The sequence below is a fragment of the Papio anubis genome, chromosome 2, assembly GCF_008728515.1.
Source record: "Papio anubis isolate 15944 chromosome 2, Panubis1.0, whole genome shotgun sequence".
NCBI lineage: Eukaryota > Metazoa > Chordata > Mammalia > Primates > Cercopithecidae > Papio > Papio anubis.
In genome coordinates this window covers 186,746,676-186,763,216 of record NC_044977.1, presented here as the reverse complement: position 1 = coordinate 186,763,216, position 16,541 = coordinate 186,746,676, and the positions used below count along the sequence as shown (strand labels likewise).

Sequence of the window (16,541 nt, the reverse complement as noted above, 5' to 3'; positions counted from 1 at the left end):
GTTAGACTTCGGCAATTTTCCTAAAAATACCTCCTCATGTCTCCTCCATCTATACTGATACAATTGCCTCTTGAATTAGAAAAAAACTATTTTCTCCAACTTGAGTGAAACGTCCTAATGTTTCCAGTGGACTAGTCGGGCTTATGTTAACTAGAAGCTTATATGTGTGTAAATATCAAGTGTGACTTTTCCAGGTAATAAGTTAATTCCAGTACATTGACTAGTGGTACCTTAATCAGTGAAAAATTTGTCAACATAGTGTTAATAACAGATGGAGATTGACCAAAATGTGGAGCTTTATTTAACATACCCTGTTGGGTCTAACAAAAACAAATATTAATCTTTTGAGTTAATATAATTGGAACTATATATTTAGCTAGTTGCTAAAGCATACTTAGATCTAATTCCCCTTCTACTTCATGGCAGAAATCAGAAGAAGAGATGCTTCTCAAATGAAAGAATCAACTGATGATATCCCTGCAACAATCATCAGAGCACTTTTTAAGGAAGTTAAACATATTCTAACATCAAATATACAGGTGGAAAAATTGAATAGATTCAACCCTAGAATTTTAATACACTTCACAAGTAGAATGGAGTCTTATCTTTTTGTTTCCGAAGCAACTCTGGGAAATTACAATACTAAAATACTAATCTCAAACTGTCACCACCAACCACAGACATCAGAGTTCCCCATGAATTCCCAGCACATTAATAGGGGGACTGTTTGGCCTTAATATTGGCCTTTTTCAGTAATATGGCTAACACTGAATAGTTTGATTGATTACTTCAATACAATGTTTAGTATTAAATGTAGAGATTTGGGTATTTTCCGCCTTTCTCTGAACCTATAATTTTTTATGTCCTTGATGAAAATTTGACATGAATAAAACAAGAATGTGTACTGTATTTCATAACAAAGTGGCTTACATGACCAAACTTTATTAAAAGGAATGCTTTCTCAAATAACATTCTTCCAACCACAAAGATGTATGCAAACATGGAGTTGTGTCTTAGGACAGGCAGAAAAATAAACTCGAGAACAAAGAAATACTTTTCCTTCTTTAATCGTTCAGTTAACAAGTGGAAAATAAACCTAAGCATATTTTTAGTCTTCATCGTGAGAATCAAATTCTTTACATTTTGATTCTTATTGCTCCCTTGCCTCCTTCTTTTCTCTGTTTATGAACTCTCAAGGGATTGGTAATGCCAATCTGACTGAAGAAGACAACCCAACCAAATGTCAAAATGTATTTATCTGTACAAGACTGAGGGGAAATCACCAAGTTGATACCTTAGAGAGAAAAACACAACTCTTCCATCTTTCCAGCAGTCTAAGAAATATGAGTGTCCCCAAAAAGAAATAAAATATGCAAAGTCATATTTCCAATGAGTACTAAGTCTTCTTGGATAAAATGAAATGAAGTTAATATGAATCCTGTTTAACTATAAATTTATTAATTAAAGGCCAGAAGGATTACTTAGTTATTACTATTCACCAAGCCTATTCCTTAGAGGGATCTTTCCATTCAAAATACTTTAAGTGAAGGAAATATTGCATAGCCATGTTGGAATTCCAACAACACACTATAGGGGCCTGGTGTATGGCTAGTGTTTAGTAAGTGTGTGGATTAAATAATATTATTTATTTCAAAGTTCTGTCTTTTAATACATTGTCTGACCATAACAGGTCACTGTTTTTTAGTTATGGATGACAACAATAAAAATTAATACCTTCCAATACTGTGTGCATTTATTGTACATTCTAGGACCAGCATATAATCATTCTTGGGTACTGCTAAGATAAAACCAGTCCTAAAGGTAGAATGGAATCTCCTTGACCATAAAAGCTTGCTGCATACTTTGTTCCTAACACATAACTGTTCCGGTCTTACCATTTCCAGTCATTGAAATGTGTCACCGTTCCTATTTGGTCTCCAGCATGAGAAGGCCTCCACCATTTAAGGAGGAGAAACGTGGTAAATAATAAAAAATAGTCTCACCATTCCATCTTATATACAGGTTGGGTCAAAGAAATGCAAGAAGATAAATTAACATCAAGTGTCTGCAAACACTCCTCAATGAGTGAACATCATGGTTGACTCACTGTTGGAGGAGAACAAATATGCAGAGCTCATGCCTGGCTTCTCAACCACAGCAGGGTGTTCTTTCATAGGTTTGCTGTCTTTCTGGTTGTATAGTGCAGAATAGCAGAAGCTCCCGGTGACAACATGACCTCACTGTTATAGGCCCCCTTAGCCAAGCTTTCTTAGCTGAGAGTGGCCAAGAGGATAGTCTTAGGAAAGACGTGTGGATGTGCGTTGTTACCTTTGTCAAATAGGATGTCCCAGCTATGAAAGAAAGTTTTATTGAGAAAAAACAAAAATATTTTACCGAAACATATCCATTAGAGGAATAAATTCTGGAGAACTATCATATAGCATGGTGACTATAATTATAATGTACTGTATATTTGAAATGCTAAGAAAGATTTTAAGTGTTTTCATCACACAAAAAAATAATGATCATGTGAAGTGAAGAGTATGTTAATTAGCTTGAAGTCAAGCTAATTATATCTATAACTTAGTTATCTATAACTTATAACTAAGTTATATCACAGGGTATAAATAGTAAAATCTAAAAACTGAAAAAAAAAAGAATTCTGATTTGAGGCTTCCATGTGTCTACTATGTTTTGTTGATCATTTCTGATAATTCTGACTTCAAACTAACTCTAACATAATCATTCCACACCATGTGCAGATATCAAAACATCACATTTTACCTCATAAATACATACACTTTTTGTCAATGAAAATAAATACACAATAATAATAAGTAATTTTAAAGTCCTCCTCTCCCCAAAAACATATTTTAATTGGCTTGATATAATAATTATAAATATTTATGAAATAGCCACGATATATCTGACATGGTGCTAATAATTGTAGTATATACAAGTTCTCACTTAATTATAGCAATAATTCTATAGGATACAAATGAGGAAAACAAGGCTTAGAGGGAAGTAATTTGTCCTAGTTTACATACCTAGCAAGTTAGCAAGTAGTAGGTTCGTTTTCCATTTTAATTGGACTATTGAAATACCACCTTTCAGATGGTAATCCTGCCCCAGTTTCTTACTCTAGTCCTGTCTTCCAACACACACACACACCCCCTCCTTTTCTGTCATTGTCACCAATGTGGTCACACTATAGCACGGATATGACTATGAACTCATTATTATTAAAAACAAAACAGTGACCTACACTGCAACTCTTCTGCTCAATAACCAACTGTAGCTTCCTACTGTTCATGGGACAAAGTGCTCTGTTTGGTGTTCAAGGTGCTTCATAATGTAATTCTCACACATGAAACTTTTTCTTTCCACGTATTTCATGAATCTACCAAACTTATTTTTCCCTGTATATCCTCAGTGGTTTCTCACATCGGGACTTTGCTCATGTGGTTTTCTAGATTTGAAAAACTCTTCGCCCAATACTAAAACTGGCATTCAAACCCATTTATCTTTTAAGACTCAGTGGAAATGTTACTTTACTTAAGACGTAAAAGGGTTTAAGAAAGATTCAAATATGAACTTCCTTAACCCTTCAAAGATAAAGATAAATCCTCAAAGTGAACACACAAAAAAGTTAGTGATGTTGGCCCCTACGGATAAAAACAAACAAACAACCACAAACTAAGTTACATCACAGGGAACAAATAGTAAAATCTAAAAACTGAAAAAAAAATGAATCCTGATTTGATGCTTCCATTCGTCTACTATATTTTATTGATCATTTCTGATAAGTATAATAACAGTGTTGAAATAAATGTACGTGTTCTTTGAAAATTTCCATGTCTATAGATTTTTGTTGGCTGTTTCACTTCTTTACTCCTTCTCAGGATTTTATCTATAGTTAAGACATCCTAGCAAATCACTAAAACTGTTTCTAGATATGTAAAATTGTATACTAATTCTTCTGTGTTTGCCTAACATAGTTTGTTGTGTGGGCCAAATTTGTTAATTCATCCAATATACTTTTACAGCATATTTAAACATGTCAGGATTATGCTGTGAAGAAAAAAATACACTTGAGACACTGTACATTACTCAGTCCTTCACAATATAATCAGCGGTCAAGGTGAAAGCCCTTTGAAAACTTTAAAATGTTTCACTGTGTAAGGCATTGTTAAAGTTGTGTAATGAATACTTAAAGATACATCATTAACCTTTGAGGTCAATGCCGTAACAATCTCCATCTGCTATCCAACAATTGTCCTTTAGAGAGAATTGTGTAAAAAAAAAAGAATCCGTGGAATAAGACTCATTGCTTTTTAGTGTTATTTGGCACGTCTTTCTTAAGTTCTTATAAGTTGGTTTAGTCCTAGTTTCAACAGTGAGATTTCTCCAAAAATATAATTAGTAACATATTATTAGTAGTCAACATCGTTTAGATTTTGTAAAATACTAAATCACTGTTTAACTATAACCACAGTTGTAGTTAAAATGTGATGGATCTAGATCTACCTATGATTTTCCTGGAGGACAGCTTTCCATGGTGATATTGGGAGGGAAAAAGGTTCTTAACATATTAGAATGAGCAAACATTGGCATCTGACTTCCCATAGTGCTGCCAATCACTGTAAAGTACAACCTAACCCTGTTCACTAGTGTTTGCACTCAGATTTAAGTCCTGGCATTACAGGTGAGGCAATAGGCTAATCAATAGAGTTATTTTGTGGTTGTTAATTTAATACTGGTTCATGCCCACGCTGGAGGCTGCTGTTACACGCATTTACTGGCAAGTGTATATTTAGACAGCACTTTTTTTTTTAGCTTCTCATAGTTTTAGGGATGTTTCATTTTCAGGTTCTTTCAGGGCAACCATTAAATGACTCATCCAATGGACATTTAATCGCCATGTTTTCATTTTCTGTTCTTTGCTTTCTGTGGTACTTTCAGATCACGAATCCCTCATGGCAGCTGGTATTCTTAGGAAACGGTTTAATTTCAATGTTGGAATGAAATCAAAACAAAAATATTCTTATGACGACAAATCTGAGCCTACTCAAGGAAGTTTTTATTAACAAAAATAAAAAAGTATACATTTTAAGATTCACTTTAAATTTTTGAAAAATGTTCCAGTTTTTGGCAGAAGAGGCACATCTTGTTTTATTTCATTTCACTTTATTGTGCTTGGCAGATGCTGTGTTTTTTACAAATTGGAAGTTTGTAACAACTCTGTGTGGAACAAGGCTATCTGTGCATCAGCGCCGTTCTTCCAACAGCAAGTGCTCAGATTTTTGTCTCTGTGTCACATATTGGTGACTCTAGCAATATGTCAAACTTCTTCATAATCATGATATCTATTATGGTGATCTGTGATCAGTAATCTTTGCTGTTATTGCTTTGGGGCACCATGAACCACCCCCATATAAGACAGTGAAGTAACTGATAAATGCTGTGTGTGTTTTGACTGCTCCACTAACTGGCCGTTCTCTGACCTCTTTCCTTCCACTTCAGCCTCCCTATTCCCTGAGACATCCTAATATTAAAATTGAGCCAGGCCGGGCACTGTGGCTCATGCCTGTAATCCCATCAATTTGGGAGGTTGAGGCGGGCAGATCACTTGAGGTCAGGAGTCTGAGAGCAGCCTGGCCAACATGGCAAAACCGTGTCTTCCTTAGCTTTGTATGGTCCCAGCTACTCAGGAGGCTGAGGCAGGAGAATCACTTGAACCTGGGAGGCGGAAGTTGCAGTGAACCAAGATTGTGCCACTGTACTCCAGCCTGGGTGATAGAGTGAGACTCTGCCTCAAAAATAAATAAATTAATAATAAAATAGGCCGGGCGTGGTGGCTCAAGCCTGTAATCCCAGCACTTTGGGAGGCCGAGACGGGCGGATCACGAGGTCAGGAGATCGAGACCATCCTGGCTAACACGTGAAACCCCGTCTCTACTAAAAAAATACAAAAATTAGCCAGGAGCGGTGGCGGGGGCCTGTAGTCCCAGCTACTTGGGAGGCTGAGGCAGGAGAATGACGTGAACCCGGGAGGTGGAGCTTGCAGTGAGCTGAGATCCGGCCACTGCACTCCAGCCTGGGGGACAGATGGAGACTCTGTCTCAAAAAATAAATAAATAAAATAAAATAAAATAAAATAGAGCCAAATAATAACCCTAAAACGGCCTCTAAGTGTTCACATGAATGGAAGAGTCACATGCCTCTCACTTTCAATCAAAAAATAGAAAGGATTAAGTGAGGGGAAGACAGGTTGAAAGCTGAAATAGGCCCAAAGCTAGGTCTCTTGTTCCAACCTTTAGCCAAATTATGATTGCAAAGGAAAAATTACTGAAGGTTGTTAAAAGTGCCATTCCAGTGAACACACAAATAAAAAAGCAAATCTGTTATATTGCTGGTATGGAGAAAGTTCGAGAAGTCTGGATAGAGGATCAAACAAGTCACAACATTCCCTTAAACCAAAGCCTAATCCAGAGCAAGACCATACAATGATCCATAAGATACTATACACTGAGGTGAGGAGGCTAAAGAAGAAAAGTCAGAAGCTGGCAAAAGTTTGGTTCATGAGATTTAAGCAAAGAAGTCATTTTCATAACACGAAAGTACAAGATGAGGCAGCAAGTGCTTGACACAGAAGTTGCAGCGAGTTAGCCAAAAGATCTGCTAGGATAGCTGATAAAGGTGGCTAGATACTAAGCAACATATTTTATTTTTTGTTTTGAGGTTTTAACTTAATATTTATTACACATTCACTGAAGATAACTGCTAAGCCCTCAAATATTGGGATGTCTCAGGGAATGGGGAGGCTGAAGTGGGAGGAAACAGGTCAGAGAATGGCCAGTTGCTGGAGCAGTCAGAACACACACAGCATTTATCAATTACTTCACTGTCTTATATGGGTGTGGTTCATAGTATCACACATTTCATCTTCGAGGACTACAGAAATAGACCAACTGTACATAAACAATCTTGTGGAAATATGTAGGAGAGAACAGTAATTTGGGTGAGAAAAATATGACACTAGAGGGTTTGGGATGGATAATGCTGCCCAAGCAAAAAGTTCAGAGGCTTGAAAATATGGTCAGCTATGAATCTCGTATTTCACCCAATAGCCTTAGCCCTTAGTCACCACGCCCTCCATCATCTTTTACCTCTGCTTCTTCTATTTTTGCCACTTGTCCCTTGCAACTCTCTCAACTCCCTTGCCTCTAGTTTACTCTTCTTCTCATTTACTACAGCTTAATGTTTTGTGGGGAGTATTGTAGCAAAGCTATTTCAAAAGCAGGAAAAGTCCAACTGATCCAATAAGGTTGCAAATAGAAATTTATACTAACAGGGACGCTTTCAAAATCTTAAATTACATAAGTGTTATTTATATTAGCACAAAATTTATTTAAACCTAAATACATGACAATAGGATACTGTTGGATAATTTAACAAACATCCTCGTAAGAAATTATTAAACATTAAAATTTGTTTTTCAATAAATATTTAATAATAAGCTAGATAACATGCTTTTCTCACATGGAATTTTATGTAACTGCAGCTAAAGCAAAACATCCTGTTCACTGGGTAAAAGACAGACATAGACCTGCTTTATGTGCTCATACCTCAGTGCAATTTAAAAAATACTGTAATTGTAATTTCAGAACTTCAAAATTCTGTTAGGTTCCAGTGTTCTCTCCTTTTTTACATATGGGAAAAGAAAATTCCTTTGAAAACCATTTGAAGCTTGGACAAAAATTCCACAGCTATATTCCTCAGGATCACTTTGCAGAGTCTTTAAGACTCAGATACAGCAAAGCTTCAACTGAACCTTTCAGAGAGGACATTCTATTAATAGCTTGCATGATCTCGACAACCAAGAGAAGGTTGGTGGCAATCACAGTGCAGGAGTGAAGAAGCTGTTTCTTTAATCAATGGTTATCCCATACTCCTATTTCTGCTGCTACCATTGGTTCACCTATGTTGAGGTCCACATCCACAAGCAGACTGATTCTGAATATTCTGCTTGAATTTCAACTAATGTTCTTGAAGGTCAAAAGCAGAATTCTGAGCAAGAACCTTGGGAATAATCGAGCAATGCATCAGTAAATGGTTGAACTCCAAGCTGTTCACTGCCCTTTACACTGGGCTTATATTTAATTAGGGCCTCTGCCATTGCCACGTCCACAGCACCAGCACCTGGAACTACACAGCCATCATTAATAGCTCTTCTGACAGCCCTCAAGCCATCTCTGATGGCATCTGTGGTTTGAGAGAGTGTGTGTTTATTCAATCCTTTGATCAATGATGTGACAGAGTGAGGATTGTTACATTTCTCAATAAAGGTGAACTTCTCTTCTCTCAATATATACTCACGCACAAGAACTGCAAGTCCCAAGCAGTTGGGATTTAGGTCATCAAAATAAATCAGAGCTACCCTGCCACAAGCCAGAGTCAGCCGGTTCATATTTCTACTTTTAGCTCTGTGCAGACCTACTACACCTTCTTTTGCAAGAGTGTCTAAGGAAAAGAGATCAATTCGCTTTTGGTAATAACAACAAGTCCTTTATCTGAATCACCGCAGATTTTCCTTTTCAGTTCTATTTTTTTTTTTTTTTTTTTTTTTTTGAGACGGAATCTCACTCTCACCCAGGCTGGAGTGCAGTGGCGCGATCTCGGCTCACTGCAAGCTCTGCCTCCTGGGTTCTCACCATTCTCCTGCCTTAGCCTCCTTAGCCTCCCGAGTAGCTGGGACCACAGGCGTCGCCACCACACCCTGCTAATTTTTTTGGTTTTTTTTAAGTAGAGACAAGGTTTCACCGTGTTAGCCAGGATGGTCTCGATCTCCTGACCTCGTGAACCGCCCGCCTCGGCCTCCCAAAGTGCTGGGATTACAGGCATGAGCCAACGCGCCTGGCCAGTTCTATTATTTTTTAACTATATGTCCAATGAACTTTCTTTCTGATTTTATGATTTTTTTCCTCTCTCTTCTTCATTCTTGTAAATAAAAAGGCCAGAATTTACTTCCTTTTTTCTTATTCTAATGACACACTACACTTGAGGATGTATGCATCTTCCACCCTTTTCTTCATATCAGGATGCCGTGCTCCATGGTCCAAAACAGGCCTCTAAGCTTGTATCAGTTTCAGGTTTATTTTTCATCTCTATGAGATCAATAGGTTCATCTTGTTTTTTAATGGCCAAAATGGAGTCCACTACAGCCTATGTTAAGACGTCTGCAAGTTCAGCACAAACTTTAGTATGAAGAGATGTACTGGTCACATCTCTTAAATGTTTCTGTGCGCATCTCTCTGCTTACTTTGACATGTTCCAAGAACTGAAGGGCCCTTTCCTTTAGAGTCTCAAATCCTTCAGTGATTGAATAATGGGATGAAGGCCTTCAGAAATGTCAAGGTTGGACTGTTTCAGTAGCTCTCTAATTATTAGGACATTGTAAGTCATACCATCACCAGTTATATCATCCTGAGCTGTTGCTACTTTTGCTATTAAGAATACATTTAATAGCATTTGCACTTTGTGAATTTGCATTTTGTGACGCAGCACATAGCTGTCTTTAGTAAGTTTGATTTGTCCAGCACCAGAAACAGGCGTCCTCATGGTGCCCTTGGATCCCAGGTTGGTCCTCAGTATGTCCTGTAGCCCCTGCACCACACTGATATTGAGCACCAAAACCACCTGCACTTGGGCCACCCCAGCCTTGGGGTTCTGGGTCTTCCTGGCAGCCACGGCTGCTCAAGAGGAGGAAGAGCCAAAGACCTATGCTGAGATCCCAGGGCCAGCGCAGGCTACAGAAGATCCGGATAGTGCCTCCCACCATCCGGGTCTTCTGAAGATTTTTAGTGTACTTAAAACAACCTCCTGTGGGGAGAAGATGCCATCTAGAACTTTCATAAAGAGTGGAAGTCAATTCCTAGTTTCAAAGCTTCCAAGAATAGGCTGACTCTCTTGTGAGGGGCTAATGCAGATGTGACTTTAAGTTGAAGCCAAATCTCATTCGTCATTCTGAAAATCCTAGGGTTCACAAGAATTATGCTAAATCTACTCTGAAGATGTGACTCTATTACTGCAAGTTCATGATAGAGCTTGAATGGGTGAAGAGTTTCTTATGAATGAGCCAAAAAAAGTGTTTTGTTTTTTAAAATTGGAATCTACTTCTGGTGGACATGCTGTAAGTATTTTGAAATGACAGCAAAGGATTTAGAATATTACATAAACCTAGTTGATAAAGCAGTGGCAGGGTTTGGAGGACTAACTTCAATTCTGAGAGAAGTTTTACAGCATCACACACTACAGAGACTTCTTTTGGGACAAGAATGTTCTTGAGTCAACTGATGGAACAAACTTCATTATTGTTTTGTTTTAAGAAATCCTCACAGCTTCCCCAACCTTCAGCAACCACCACTCTGATCAGTCAGCAACCATCAACATTGACGTAAGATCTTACACCAGCAAAACGATTAGGACCTGCTGAAGGCCCTGATGATGGTTAGCATTTTTTAGCAAGAGTATTTTTATTTAAGGTGTATGTACATTGTTTTGTTGATATAATACTATTGCACACTTAATAGAATATAGTATATCACAAACATAACGTTCATATGCACAAGAAAACCCAAATTTTTGTCTGGCTCACTTTATTGCAAAATTCACTTTATTGCAGTGATCTGGAACTGAATTGCTAATATCTAAGGTATGCCTGTATTGGAAAATCATTTGAAAGCCGTGTTTTAGTATAGAGCACCTTTGGAATAGTAAGTCAGAAAGGTCTGTAGGAATTGTCTCCTTCCAGTCTGTGTACCTCAGAGATAGAGGAAATGAAGTCCATGGAAGCAATTTAACTTGGCTATGGTGACTCCTCAACTTAGCAGCAAAGCCCAAGCCCCCAGTGCTGTTTCAGCACACTTCGCTATCTCACACAAAGTGGCTTCTTAAAACCTTACTTTACGAATTAAAAGCACGTTCTCATCTGATAATATGCTTCTGACATTGTGGTTGGAAAAGTACAAATGCATACAATGAAAAGAATGACTTTTCAGATTTTCTAGATTATTTTCGGATAGTTTAGCAATTACATGTAGATAATCTGAAACATTAAAAGAAACAAAGAATATAATTCACCGAGGGCGTAGATTATGCCAGACTCTTAAAAAGGGAATTTAAGATGAGTTCTGAAGAATGATGATGAAGTGTCAATCAATTGGCAGTAGTAGGAAGAGCATCCCAGGCAATGAGAATAGCCTAAGGCAAATCCTTAAAGTAGGAAATCTCCCAGCACTTTTTCAAATGTGAAATAAAACCATTATGGTTGGAGCACAGTGAGTGAAGCAAAAGCTGATGTTGAAAAAGTGGATAAACATCAGCCTATTCAGGCCTTATGGACCATGCTGAGGAATTATATTTTACCTTTTACTGTTAAAGAAAAACTTTAAAACATCTTAAGCAAGGAAAGGGGATGATATAAATTTTAGAAAAGATTCTTCTCAGTTCCATATGCATTATTTGTAAGAAGAGATGAAGAATGGAGGTGAGATCATCAGGTAGGAGGTTTATTATGAGAAGCCAAGAGACTACTAGTGAATATTTGAAGACTAGAAAGGTAGCAGTGGAGTTGGAGAGGAATGCACAGACTTGAAGTTGATTTTGGAAGTAGAACTAACGGATTTTGAACAAGCTTCTCTGGTTAAACTAAAATGTTTATTCAAAATTATATAATCAAGTAATATTGCTTATTTGATTATATAATTTGATATACCTCTTTTATTGATTCCTTCTTCACTTATACAGACCAGAAACTGTCAGATCCTCACGAACTGTCAGAGAAGCTATTATCTAGGCTTTATTTTGTCCCCAGGGCACACATCTTTAGTCAGTGTCTATAAAATCCACCTTCTGCACATTCAGATTCTGATTTATCCACTCAACAGTTGTGAGAATATGGACAAGTCATAAAACCCTTTAAACTCATTTCCACAAGGAAAAGAAAACACTTCCCACTAGCCTCCCCCCATCTTCATTCGGTATTTGCTGTGAGGCTTAGTAAGATAATAGGGACATCCTAGTTTCCAAAAAATTTAAAAGCCCTTTTATCACACTTCTCCCTTAAACACACACACACACATATTTAAAACCACTAAAGAGATGTTTTAAGACACGAATATACAAGGACAATATTGGAAGAGACTTTTCTTTCAACCTTACCAGCCTAAGGAGAAAGACTAACATCATATAAAGAATTCAAGCAAGTCTCCTTAGAGGTAACAAGTGCTACCCAAGCCAAGCACTCAGAGTATTTAATCCACTTTTGGATCTGATTCATTGGAGGAAATGGGTTGGGAGCGGTGGCTCACACCTGTAATCTCAGCACTTTGGGAGGCCAAGGGGGGAGGATCACGAGGTCAAGAGATCGAGACAATCTTGACCAACATGGTGAAACCCATTCTCTACTAAAAATACAAACATTATCTGGCCATGGTGGCGTGTGCCTGTAGTCCCAGCTACTCAGGAGGCTGAGGCAAAAGAATCGCTTGAACCCAGGAGGCAGAGGTCGCAGTGAGCAAGATCGTGCCACTGCACTCCAGCCTGGTGATAGAGCAAGACTCTATCTCAAAAAAAAAAAAAAAGGAAATGACAACTGCCAAGGATGCACAAATATCCGAAGGTCACCTCTAATATGAAAGGTGTAGACAGAAATAAACAGAATAAAAAACAACTTAGAAGGAACAGAGCTTATGTGAACAGAAAACAGAAAGAACTTTAGTAGAACTGTAATTTTAATCTTCAGAGAAATAAGAAAAACATTTCAGCCAGCCATGAAACAAGAAGTGCTGTAACAAAATCAAAGAACAAAAACACGTAAGAGTAGAGGTGAGGAACTCAATAGAAAATTTGAAAAAAAAACCAAAAAACAAAAAAACAGGTTCAGGAAATGATGAAAAGAGAACAGCAAGTTGAGAAAATAGAACATGGGAAAAAATATTAAAAATTACGGAATGAGTTCAGGAGGTCCCACATATAAGTGAGAAGACCTCTAGAAAGAGAACAAAAAAAGAAAGAAAAGGAAATTACTTACAAAATACGTTGGAATAATTTTCCTGAAATATATACTGCTAACTGATATAAGTGGAATAAAGCACATCCAAACTGAGGAAATACAAGGACATAGAATGCAAAGAGAAAAATCTTACAGCATTCCAGGGAAGAGAAAATAAAATTAGGTATCACATATAAGATTGGGATTCAAAGTGTCTTTGGAGTTCTCAAAAAACAATACTTGCGCAATGCCTTCAAAATTGTAAGCTAAGTAACAAAAAACCTAAAATTTTAATCCAGACTAATTAAAAATTAAATCTGATAATATAATAAAAACATTTTAGTTTAGTTTGCAACAAAATGAACCAAAATGAACCAAAATGGTTCATGAACCATTGCTCAAAAAGCTTCTGATTTTGTGTTTCACTTCAATACAGGATCTAGGGGATCTAACACAGGAGACAAGTAAGCGGAATCCTCAGGGTCATGCTGAAGGGCAATTCCAGATGACAATTGAATAGACATAAACAGCAACCAGTTAGATTAAGCAGTGTGACCCAAGAAACAGACATGCTAATGGCTATTACTACTAAGAATCCTTCAGCTCTGGGATACCTGGCTCAGGTTACTATCAGCTTGGACCACATGCTAATGAAGTCCCCACTCTTGCTTCTAGGCACTGTTGTCAGCTGAGGACATTCACTCTACCATACTGAAATTTTTCTGAGATCTGGAAGTTGGTCATGGTGAGCTCAGAAGAAAAAACAAATCAAACCATCCCACTCTGAAACCATGTTCATGCCAGATATCCAGTATTTGGCTCATTTTACAGATCTGTCAGATGCCAGACTGTGGAGCTTTCTTTATTTCCCCGGGCTCATTCACTACCTTTCCCATTTAATTCTTCAAAAGAAATTCTTATAACTTCAAAAGGAAGCTGAAAGATATACTATGATCTAAAGACGCTACCTAAACTATTTTCTACTAGGATCCTTGTTCTGATGACAATGTGGCTTTTCTTACAGGGTCTTTCGTGTTTCTCACTCAATTTTTCTATGTATAGATTTTCATATTTATTTATGTATAAATAATTGAAAAATAATTTTAAAATCACTAAGAAAAAGACATGCAAGATGTGTGATGCTTAGCATAGTTACTGATACATAGTGAAATTTCAATATATCAAAAGCACAATTGTTCAAATTTTATGTAGTCCTTAAATTTCTTGGATTTCCATGAAAGCTTCCGTTTGTCCACTCACACCAGTGCCTAAAGGCTGAATGATTTGTGACCTTTTCTTGGTGTTTCCAACTCCCCTCTAGACCTTCACTTTTTCAGTTCTTACAATATTGGATGAGGTCTAATTTTTACATTAAATCCCGTATTCACATAATACCCACAGAGGCTCTGTTTCCCTGACCAATAAAATCGTGATAATGTGCTCTAAGGTCTCTTCCAAATCTGACATTCTATGATTCTCTTAATTCCATCTCACATGATATTGTATGATTTACGTATATCTCAGTAAATAGGCAAGGAGCAGATTCAGGCCCATTCATTCATTTTCAACAGACAACAAGGAAGTTCAGCCCACTATAAGTTTTCATGTACTTTCCAGAACACCAAGAACCAACTTCTCAGATTTCAAATATATAACCAATAAAAGAGTTTACAATGACTGCACATGAGTTAAAAGACACACAGGCTCACCTGCATAATAGTATATATTTAGAGCACATGTGCTTAAAATAAGTTAAACAAGAAATAACAACTCCTTCTATTCAGCTGCTTAAGTATACAAAGATAAAATGGAAACTAAAGATTTGTACAATGACTAAGGCCAAGCTGTCTCCACCCATCAACTCTTTCCCATTAATCCTCAATTGTTGCAAAAATATTTAGCTTATATTTAGCTTGTACCCAAAGGAGAACAATATCTCAGAAACTATTCCAAGACAATAAATCAAGAAAGCTGGTTTGTTCACATTTTTTCTTTTTTTCTTTTTTTTTTTTGCCCTTCTTGAGGTAAACCTCCCACAGAGAAAGTTATGCCACGCAAGGGATTCAGCATAATGAATGAAAATAAATTTGTCACCCATGGATTCTTTTCTGTGGCACAGTTCCAACCCACAAGGCTGGACAGAAAAAAAGTGTGTACTTGTGTGTGTGTTTGTATTTGTGTTGCATGGTTTCTTAACTTTATAATTGCAGCTGTTCAAACATTTATCATTTTATGCTACAAAATAAGGAATTCGCCGGAGCACAGAGAAGCAGCATATTCTTCCATCAGTTTAGCATTTGTTCTGAGATTTAAACAAAATAAATTAAGAATGCATGTGGTTTTCATGTAAACTAGTCTGGCTCCTCCAAATAAATTCCAAAATTATTCTTTCTTTGCAGGCTTCTTCTGCTGAAAGCATTACCAATCCACCTTTGAATGCCACTTTAGTTGTGAAAGTTATTTCACAGTTTAAAAAATGCTTTTATATACATAAAATAGGGCAGCAGAATATAGGAGGAAGAGACACTGCCTTTGGAGTCCGAAGATCCTTACCATCTGTGCAACAAAGTGGGTGGGACAGTGGAGGTGGGAGCCTCCACTATTTTGAACCTCAAGTTTCTTGGAAAATTTCTGTCAAGCTTAGATGAGATCATTCATGTGAAGGTGATTTGTGAAACGTCTGGCATGAGGCAAACAAAGAGTATTAAATCAAAAGGCATGCAGTCAATTTGCATTTTATAGATGAGAATCAGTCATTAAATGGTCCACTAAAAATTAAACGGAGGCATACATATCAAAATTAGAAATACAAAGTCTTGACTCCAAGTGCAATATTCTCTCCACTCCATCTCACTGCCCCTTGTTATTTTCCTCTCCTTTTCTTGAAATCTTTTCTCCTTAGTATAGACTACATCATCTAATGTAGAAACGATTAAAATAAGAGCATATGATTGCAATTTATAACTTTGAGTTTAAATCTGAGTTCTGTCTCTCTCTCACTTGTTTTGTGACTTTTGAGTATATTAACTTCTCTTTGCCTCAATTTTACCATCAGTAAAATTAGGATAAAATTGGCATCGACATTGTAGTGCTGTTTTGAAGATAATATGAGCCAGCAAATGTAAAGTACTTAGAATAATGCCTGGTAGGTAGAAAGCATTCAACAAATGTTAACTGTTTTTATGTAAATGATCCTATAGTGTCACCATGTTAATGTGATCTATTGTGCTGGATTTGCCATAATAGTCAAAGCAACATCGCTCTTACCTGGTACCTTAAAAGCACTGGTGATGAGGCAGGAATAATATGAGTAGGATTATGTTGTTTTCATTGTCAGAACCTGAGCAGAATATCTTAAAAGAAGTTCCAGCTTCAAAATGTGCAACACCATTTAATGCTATTGCTGGAAAGTCCGGAGTATATGGAACAACCATTTTTCAATAAAGGCATGCAATTTCTGTTGCTAACTAAATACCTGAGACTGGGT

At 37.1% G+C, this 16,541-nt stretch overlaps 1 pseudogene; it reads right to left on the bottom strand.

Moving 5' to 3' along the window:
• Window positions 1-6,162: 6,162 nt before the first annotated feature.
• On the bottom strand, window positions 6,163-9,751 carry LOC100998808 (annotated as a pseudogene).
• Between the last annotated feature and the right edge of the window lie 6,790 nt (window positions 9,752-16,541).